We start from the raw sequence: 9229 nt of genomic DNA, 5'->3' as shown, positions 1-9229 counted from the left end.
CTGGATTTTTGGTAATATTGTGCCCCTCTTGACCCTGAATGATGTACATCAATACGTAGCTGTGAGCCATAGCCTTATCTTGGAATTAAAAATTCTCCCTCTTATAAAACATTAATATTTTTGCTTTGACCTCTGGCTTAGAAGGTCAAGTCCTCTACCTGACCAGTTATCTATTATTTTATAGTGATCTTCAAACCGAAGAGTACTTTTATCTCTATCTTATCTTCAAAACTAGCACATTAATGGAGGCACCCATATGATTTGAAAAAAAAAAAAAAAATATATATATATATATATATATATATATATATCTCCTTCCATTTATTTGTTCAATTTTTCAAACTTCATTCAGTGCCTATGATGTGTAAGGTATTATAAAATGTTGCCCAGCCTTGTAGGTACAGGTAAACTGCAAGACTGGTCACAAATAAATATGCTGTGAGGCACAAAGTAGGCCCCAGTGGTGTTTTAAATAGATGCAGTGTTGGCTGTGCAGATTGGCCTTCTGCAGGGAGCTGGCTTTGCCATCAAGCATGTGGGATTTAGGGCAAGATTCCACCCTGGCTGTGAGCTGGATTTACCTTGGAAACTTTATTAGTTCCTCATGTGGGGCCCCAGCCAGAAATTTCAATTTAATGGTCTGGGTGCAGCCTGGACATTGGGCTTTGTCAGTGTTCTTCAGATGGCTCCCATGTGCAGTCAAGGGGAGTCCTGCTGTGTCAGGAGGTGGAGGATGAAGTAGCAGTTCCTAGAGGTGATCAGAGAGGGCTTTTGTCAGTGGGTCTCAGCCTGGCTGAACATTTAGGACCATCTGGAGAATTTGAAAACATCCACTGCCCAGGCTATCCTTTGCACCTTTCAATCAGGTAAGGCTTTAAAAAAATTCAGATGCTTGGATTCATCTCTAGAGATCCTTAGTTCTTTGGAGTAGAGTCCAGGTATCAGTATTTTTAAAAACCCACTAATTAATTTTAATTTACTTTTGTACTGGGGATTGTAAAACAGGGATGCTTTACCACTGAGCTACATCCCCCAGGTCTTGCTAAGTTCCTTGGGGCCTCACTAAACTGCTGGGGCTGGCCTCAAACTTGTGATCCTCCTATCTCAGCCTCTGAAGTTTCTGGGGTTACAGGCATGTGCATCTCAGCTGGCCCCACTCACTAATTAATTTTAATGTGCAGCCTGGGCTGAGAATCACTGGCTTAGCTGAGAGCAAGATTTGATTGCCCTTGTGTCTCCAAAAAGCAACAGGTAGGTAGATCTGGGTTACCTGTCCATGTGGAGAAAGACATTCTGTAATCATCTTCAAGCATCAAAACCTGATCATTCCTATGATAAAGTCATTCTTGAATCCATCATAGGAGGAAAGTTCTCATACAACATTGGGATTCCAGGCTTTCCTTGAACCATCCTTCAGTGGTTTCTTGACTGAACCACCCAGGTTCAGCCCCACCCGGCAGGAATCTGGACCACTGATCAAGTTTTCAGACCCACAGTCAATGACAGCTATGGCATGACTGCTTCCTAGCTGACTGTCATTACAAACGGCATCATTTTAATATACACGTTGCATCTAGAGAGGCTCAAACATGATAAAACCTTGGGTGTCTCAAAGAGGGAAGATAGCAACTAGAAAGTGAGGACTTCTAAAGGGAGCCCACATCCTACATGCGCCAACTGTGCCATCTACACATCAATCTGCTGCCCTGGTCCCTTGAGCATCTTACACAATTATGAAGGGCTTTTGACACTTGGTTTATTTAGTTCCCACAGTCCCTTGGGTCTTGATCACTACTCATCTCCACTTCCTGGGAAGTGTCTGTTAAGGGAATGAATGAGTTAATAAATGATGAATCCATTTATAGAGGAGGCACCAAGCATGGAGGAGTGAAATACCCTGCTCAAGGCCACAGAGCTCAGAAGCAGCAGAACTCTGGCAGAACTAAGCATGCTCGCTCTCCTTCTAGACCAAAGTTTCCTAATATCAGCACTCTTATTTACTTTATCTTATTATTTTATATTTATTTTCCCCAAATAATTTTTTTTTCTTGTGGACTGTCCTCTGCATTATATGATGTTTGGCAACATGCCTAGATTCTGCAGTAGTTGCACTCCTGTAGTTATGAGAAACGAAAACATCTCTAGACATTGCTAAATGTCCCCTGAGGGAAAATGTCCCCTAGGGGAAAATCTGTCATTCAAGGGTCACCATCCTAGACATTCTTCTCGATGTTTATTTGCCATTTTCAGAGGATGGCATAAAAGGTTCATTCCCTCTCCTCTTTTCTTTCTTCTTCCCTTCCCTTCCCTTCCCTTCCCTTCCCTTCCCTTCCCTTCCCTTCCCTTCCCTTCCCTCCTCTTCCCTTCCCTTCCCTCCTCCCCCTCCCCTCCCCCTCCCCTCCCCCTCCCCTCCCCCTTCCCCTCCCCCTTCCCCTCCCCCTCCCCTCCCCCCTCCCCTCCCTCCTCCCCTCCCTGCTTTCCTGTAGAGATCAGAATATGTGGTCTATGAGATGCGTTCTAGGGATCTTCATAATCTGCTTTGAACATCTGAGCTGGGCTTTAATGCAAACCTAGAATTCTGGCAGATGCAAACTGGCCCTCCAGGAGCAAATGCTATGCAGAGACCTGAATGCACATGTGCCTCAGCAGTGGCCTCCAGTGTGGACCACACAAGTTGGCCCTTGAGATGTGAAAAGAAGCCTTCAGGCTTCTATATATATCATTATTATATCCTTCAAAATGCATTCACATGTGTGCTTTACACTGTTCAAAAAGTTTTTAATGTGCATCATATTTTGGCTTAGTAGGCATGAATAAAACTGATAAATAGAAGAAGTATACTTAAGTGTGTTTCATAGCAAATGTTCAAAATTTGTGGGGAAAGGTGCATAATCACAAAGTGTGGAAACCATCCTACATGCTGTGAGTGCTCACATGTTATACAGCACCAAGTCGCTGTTGCTATGACGATGCACACAAAGCTCTGCCTTGAGTTGTGGATACAGTCTCCTCCAAGATCTATGGTTGACTTTAATTCAATTGAACAAATGCTTATTGGTCATTTACTGAGGGCCAGTGTTCTACTTAGGGTGGCCAAGGCAGAGAAGAATGAGGTAAAGAGCCTCTGAATGGGGGAGACAGGGAAAAAGAGGCCTCAGTGTGAGTGTGCCCAGGCTGCTCTAAGATCCCAGTGGAAGCACAAGGAGGTTACTCATACCTGGAGGCCAGGAAGGCTGCCCTCAGATGACACTTGAGCTAGAAAGGACACTGGGAAGCACTTTCCAGGCAGTGAGGCCACATTTCATTTGCAGAGGCCACCTCTATATCCCTGAAGTGTGACATCTGGAATAGCAGGGAGAGGTGGAAACTAGGAATAAGCCAGTTTAGAATAGACTGTGTACAGGTAATACCCAGTGTGGCCCTGTACGGGTTCTTAAAATACTGCAATACCTCAATCCTTATTGTAAGTAGCTACTGAACCTAACCCCTGAGATGCCCCTGGGAGTCTGGTACCCTCCTGGACTTCCCTATAACACAACTGGGGAGTTAATGTCTGGCCAACAGGGGGCCTTCAGGTCCCTGCCTAACACTGTTACTAGAGTTCTTTTTGTTTGATTGGTGTCCAGTGATTTTCAGAAAGTCATACAGGTTGTTAAATATTTTTAACATCGCTCTTGGCTGCATGTGTCTGGTTATTGAATTTGAATTTTATCTCAAAATGATAGCCAACCTTTGAAAGATTTCAAGGAGGAGAGTGGCATGTTTTTTTTTTTTTTTTTTTTTTTTTAATTTTGATACTAGGGATTGAACTTACCACTGAGCTACATCCCCAACCCTTTTGATTTTTTATCTTGAAACAGGGTCTCACCAAGTTGCTGATACTGATCTTGAACTTGCCTTAGCATCCTGGGATTACAAGAGTGTACCACCACATCCAGCCGAATGGCATGATTTTGAGCTAGAAAGATTATTATGGAGTCATCAGGGAGAATTAGATGATGAGATTTTGAGTGCAGGCTGTGTCAGAATACAGAGAAGTCATGGGGATTAGGGGGAGAGACAGGACTCAATAACTTGGTGGATGTAAGGTCAGGGGAGGAGGAGAAGGTGGACATTCTTCCCTAAGATTCAAGCATCAGAGGAAGGTAGGTATAGGACAACCAAAATGGTTGCCTAGAGACCCTGAGTAGAGGCTATTTTCTGTGGCTGTAGCTGCAATCCAGCTATAGTGCTGTCATCTGCTGGGCTGTTCGTCCCCATCCAAAACCCAACTAAGCCCTTCATAGTTGGTAGCAAATCCAATCTCAGGATGAGTACCTTAACTTTCTGCCAGTAGGTACATGGAGAAATCTAGCAAGAACAGGGAATTGGTGGCCTACCTCCTTGCTCTGAGAACTTCACCTTGGAAGGCTACAAGGAGAATTGCCTGTGTCAGTAGGGGGACCAGGTGCTCCGGGTGTGCAAGGGGTGCCCCTGCTTCCTTCTGCCTTCCTAAGCAAGTTCAGAAAGTGAGTTCATCTCTATCAACACACTTAGCTCCCCACTGCCTGGGGTCGGACTCCTCTTCTTTCCTTTATACAACAGACCTTTTTATATTCAATGAAATCCAGTAGACATCATAGACAGTTTTATACCAGGCATTGAGCTAGACACTGGGATCCCAAGGGAAATGAATGTGTTCCCACCTTTATGGCCTCTAGTGGGGAAATGATGTTTGGGAAGTAAAGAAAGGCTCTTCCTATTGGGGAGAAATGACAATAAATATCAGCATAAGGCAAAGCCATCGACATGGGGAAATGCAGGATGTTCCTTGAAGTAGAAAAGCTTAGTTTGCCTGGAACATGGAGGGAGGGAGGATCAGAAGGAAGTTAAAGACATTGAAAAGGTGGGGGCAAGGGTGTGGAAAAGGCGAGGGGGCAAGGCTGTGGCATTTAAAAGGTAGCCAGCAGAGAGTCACATATTTCTGAGCAGGACAGGGATAGGAAAAGGAAGGAAGGTCAGTCTGGGACGGAGGGGTACAAGGCACATTGAAAGAGGTTGTTTCTGAGTTTGGAATCACAGCTGGTGAAAGACTACAAAGCCAGGAGATTAGGGAGAGCAGAGCTGGCAATGCAGATTGATGGGTCTGAGCAGAGTCTTTTATTTTTCTACTATCTCTTCACCAAAGGCTAAAATAGTAGAAACAACTTTTTTCCATTGGTAAATTCACTCAGTATCTCCCGATATCATCTGGAGCTTTTTTTTTTTTTTTAAAGTTGCTTTATTTTTTGGGAATAACCATTCAAAACCACTTATAAGATTCTTATTAATTATAAGGTCTTTGCTTAGCATCTGGATGGAAACAGATTAGCCATTGTAAGGAAACAGTTTCACTTTCCTGCCCAAGGGCGTTTCTGAGAAAGGCTGACCACTCCCTCATACCAACACAACCCTTAACCAGCTGCATTAGGACCCACCCAGCTCTGAGTCTTGAGGCTCCTCCATAAAAGTCCCAGAACTCTCCTATAGAGAGATGGCCTTTATTTGTCGCTCTGACAAATAAACTCTCATGTGTATCTCTGCCTGCTCTTGGTCTTTCACTTCTTGCTCACCCATCTCTCATTTCTTGCTTTCCCTTCAATAATAATCCAGTATAAATTTAGTAATGTGGTGAAGAGCCTGATTGGGTTAAAGTGTTCGATTCCCAAGGGGAAAACATGTTGTAAGGAAGACAATTGATTAGTAGATAAACTCTTACAAGTGAAAACAAAAATAACAAACATCCCTTTAGAGAAATAAGGTAAAGGGCTTGAAGTGGCAATTATAAATAATTCAACTGTCTAAGAAGCATTTCAGAACATATTACAGTCAGCACAATGCAATGCCAATTTTCTGTCCATCTAGTCAGACACCAGCAACAGAGCCATACTATGTCAGAATCTGCAGAGACCAATGCTCATGTGGCTGCTTATTTGCAGATGGGGAAAGGAACCCTGGGAAGGGAAAGGATACACTTGAAGCCTTGGGAAAGACAGAGGCAGGGTCTGGGAAGAATAGTTAGTGAGTGATGGGGAGGATCAACTTCATGATCCCAAGCACCTTGGAGACAGGACCTGGGTTAGGATCTGGAGTGCTTTGAAGCCAGGGAGATCCTAGGTTCTCACCCATTGATTTGGTCTTGCTGTTTCCCAAAGTGGCCACAAGATGTCAATGTTAATAATGTTACAAGTCAACCCTTGAAATTGCTCAACTGTTGAACTGATTTCAAAGTACAGAGGAGTTTCCAGTTTTCAAAATGTACATTTTAAGAGGGGAAAAACCATAAAAACACTGTGGTCAGGGTATCTGTTCATTTTTTTTCTTTATAAAAGAAATGGTGTATGAGTCTCTGTAAAAGCTGGTTTAAACAGCATTCTGGGGGCTTGTGCCAAGGGGAGTCCAGGTTAGAATACAGCTCCTTTGGGATTTTTTATGGACATTCCATCAGGGAGTCTGGAGTTCTCCAGGAAATTGTGCCCTGAACCCTGGGCCCACAGGTCCAGCATGACTTGTGGAGTGGCGACTCCACGGTCCTCTCTGTTGTTTATCAGCCTTGGCTGAATCCTTTGTCCTCAGCAAGCATCAGTTTTCTAAACTGGAAACTATCTTCCTCTCAGAGTCATTTAAATTTAAAAGAACAAATTAAATGAGGCAATGTATTTTAGAGAGGCAGGAGGATACAATGGGTCCAAGCTCTGGTGTAGACTCAGATGACTCAGTGTAGACACGTGTTACTTCCTCACTGTGTAGCCTTGGCAGGTCATGGCACTTTTCTGAACCTCTTTTCATCCATAGATTATCAAAAGGGCTAAAATAAGATGGGCACAGTGGCACATGCCTGTAATCTCAGAGATTTGGGAGTCTGTAGCAGGAGTATTGCAAGTTTGAGGCCAGCCTAGGCAACTTAGTGAGACTTTGTCTCAAAATAAAAAGTAAAAAGAGATGCAGATGGAGCTCAGTGGTAAAGCACCCTGGGTTCATTCCCTAGCACTGGAAAAAATAAAGGACTAAAATATTAACCCTCACCATAGACTTGCTGTGCAGATTAAGTAAGGTTATATGTGTTAAACATTCTGCATCCTCTCCAGCTCTACATCAATACAATTCTCATTACTACATGGGTCTTCATGCTGATCTCTGCTTATTTTGCATGTAACCTTCTAATTCTAAAGGTAAGTAAGGGGAAGCTTGGAGAGGGGGAGTGACTTGCCCAGCATTGCACATGAACTAGCACTTTCTCTATCACAGCAGCATTTTCGTTCTGCATTGTCTATTGTGACCGACAATAGGCTCCCTGAGGACAGAGAAATTCATTCTGGGTTTGTGTTCCCTGTGTTAGAGGATCATCATCATCACCACCAGCAGGACTTCACTATGTGCCAGGCTCTTTGCCAAGCACTTTTGGCATGTCTTAACCAACTTAATTCTCACATACAACCTGTGAAATAAGTTCTATCATTTTCTGAATTTTACCGAATAGGAAACAGGCTGAGAGAGGTTAATTACCCAGTGTTGCACAACTTGCAAGGAAGGAGCCAGGAAGTCTAAAACCAGGCCCAGAGGACTTAACCATCAAGTGGTGCTGCCTCTCTGGCAGCAATCCTTCATGATTTTTGTTGGATTGAATTTAGTCAGTAAGATTGGGAATTGAGCAATGTTATAATGTATTATAGGGAGTGACCCTGGGCATGCATTCAAATTCTATGTTGACACCTGCTTTAAAGGTGTCATCTGAGACACACACAGGAAGAACCATGCCTCAGGGTGTGACTGAAGGGGAGGGAGTGAAGGAGGCACTGGAGGGAGGTGTAAGGAAATTCTCAGCTCAGGGACACTCTGGGACAGCGGGGAGCAGAAGTGGGTGCTGTGGAGGATTAGGAGCCGGCACCCCTCATCCATGCCATGAATGCATGGTGGGTCATTTGTGACAACATGGATAAACCTAGAGGGCATTATGTTAAGTGAAATAAACCAGGCACAGAAAGACAAATAGGGCATAATCTCACCTATCTGTGGAATCAGAAAAAGTTGAATTTGTAGAAGCAGAGAGTAGATAGGTGGGTACCAGAAGCTGGTAGTGGTAGTGGGGAGATGTTTGACAGGTAAAAACTTTCAATTAAAAGATGAACAAGTTCTGTGCTTGCTTCAGCAGCACTTATATTAAGTTGGAAGGATTCAGAGAAGATTAGCTTGGCTTTTGTGCAAAGACAACATTCATGCTTGTGAAGTTTCCATAGTTTTGAAAGACATCTATGATTTGGAAGGTTCACGGTGAAAGGGAAACCAAGATTCCCTTAGTTGTTCAACAGTTATTTGTAAACCATCATTTTCTGCTTCATGGTAGGTGCATGATAGGATATCATCCTTTTGTAATCACATCTAATAAACTCTTTATAGCCATTTCCTAAAGGCAAAAACAGGTTAGTGCAATGTAGAATTTTTCATTTTGTTAAAAACACACTCAAAGATACATGAAATTCGTGGCTCAGCAGACTAACTTATCATAAACTCCAAATAATCTTGTTATTGATTTTGCTACCATTCACCTCAGATTCTACCAAAGAAACATAAGTATTGGTGAGTCTTTGTGACTGAGTTGAAAAACATTAATGAGAAATTTTGGAAAATAATGCTGACAATATTTAATCTATCATGCAATTCCTCCAATTATGATGAAAAGACTTGAACTCCTTGAAATTAAAAAAAATACAGTGAAAAATTGATCAAGTTTTGGGGACCTAATGTAAAACCTGGGTAATGATGAATGTGTTAATTAATTTGGTTGGAATAATTACATGATGTATATGTCTATGAAATCATCACATCATACACATAGAATTTATGCAACTAATGTCAATAAAATCTTTGAAATTTTTAAAAAGAATACACAGACTGCCTTGGCTCACTGGTTTCTGAGTTTCTCAGTTCCCCTTCCAACCTGATAGATGGAACCTGGGGTTAGTCTCACATACCGACTCTGACAATGAGAATAGGTTCTCTGGAGCTCTGTGCTAACCAGTATTTGGAAAACATCCAGTTTCAGTGGAGAATGAATTTGAGGTGCCCCACATGTGTCCAGGAGCAGACCATGGGCCATGTTTTAGCTTGCCTAGCTCCAGTTCTTCCCTTTCTGATAGATCCAGATTCCTATAGCTTCCCCTGGCCTCCCAGGCTACCTGGCGTTGGGGCTGTGGGCTCTGTCTAGGGAGCT

At 43.0% G+C, this 9229-nt stretch overlaps 1 non-coding gene across 1 annotated transcript; it reads left to right on the top strand.

The window, feature by feature from the left end:
• The first annotated feature begins 8154 nt into the window (after positions 1 to 8154).
• Positions 8155 to 8260, top strand: LOC124089554 (U6 spliceosomal RNA). Its single transcript, XR_006850785.1, has one exon. It is a non-coding gene; the product is annotated as a U6 spliceosomal RNA (small nuclear RNA).
• Positions 8261 to 9229: the final 969 nt, after the last annotated feature.

This window comes from Marmota monax, unplaced genomic scaffold (assembly GCF_021218885.2).
Source record: "Marmota monax isolate L192 unplaced genomic scaffold, Marmota_monax_Labrador192_F-V1.1 WCK01_AAM20220418_F8-fsc00005, whole genome shotgun sequence".
In the NCBI taxonomy this organism is placed as follows: Eukaryota; Metazoa; Chordata; class Mammalia; order Rodentia; family Sciuridae; genus Marmota; species Marmota monax.
The sequence above is the reverse complement of the archived record's forward strand: the minus strand, read 5'-3'. Positions and strand labels throughout refer to the sequence as shown.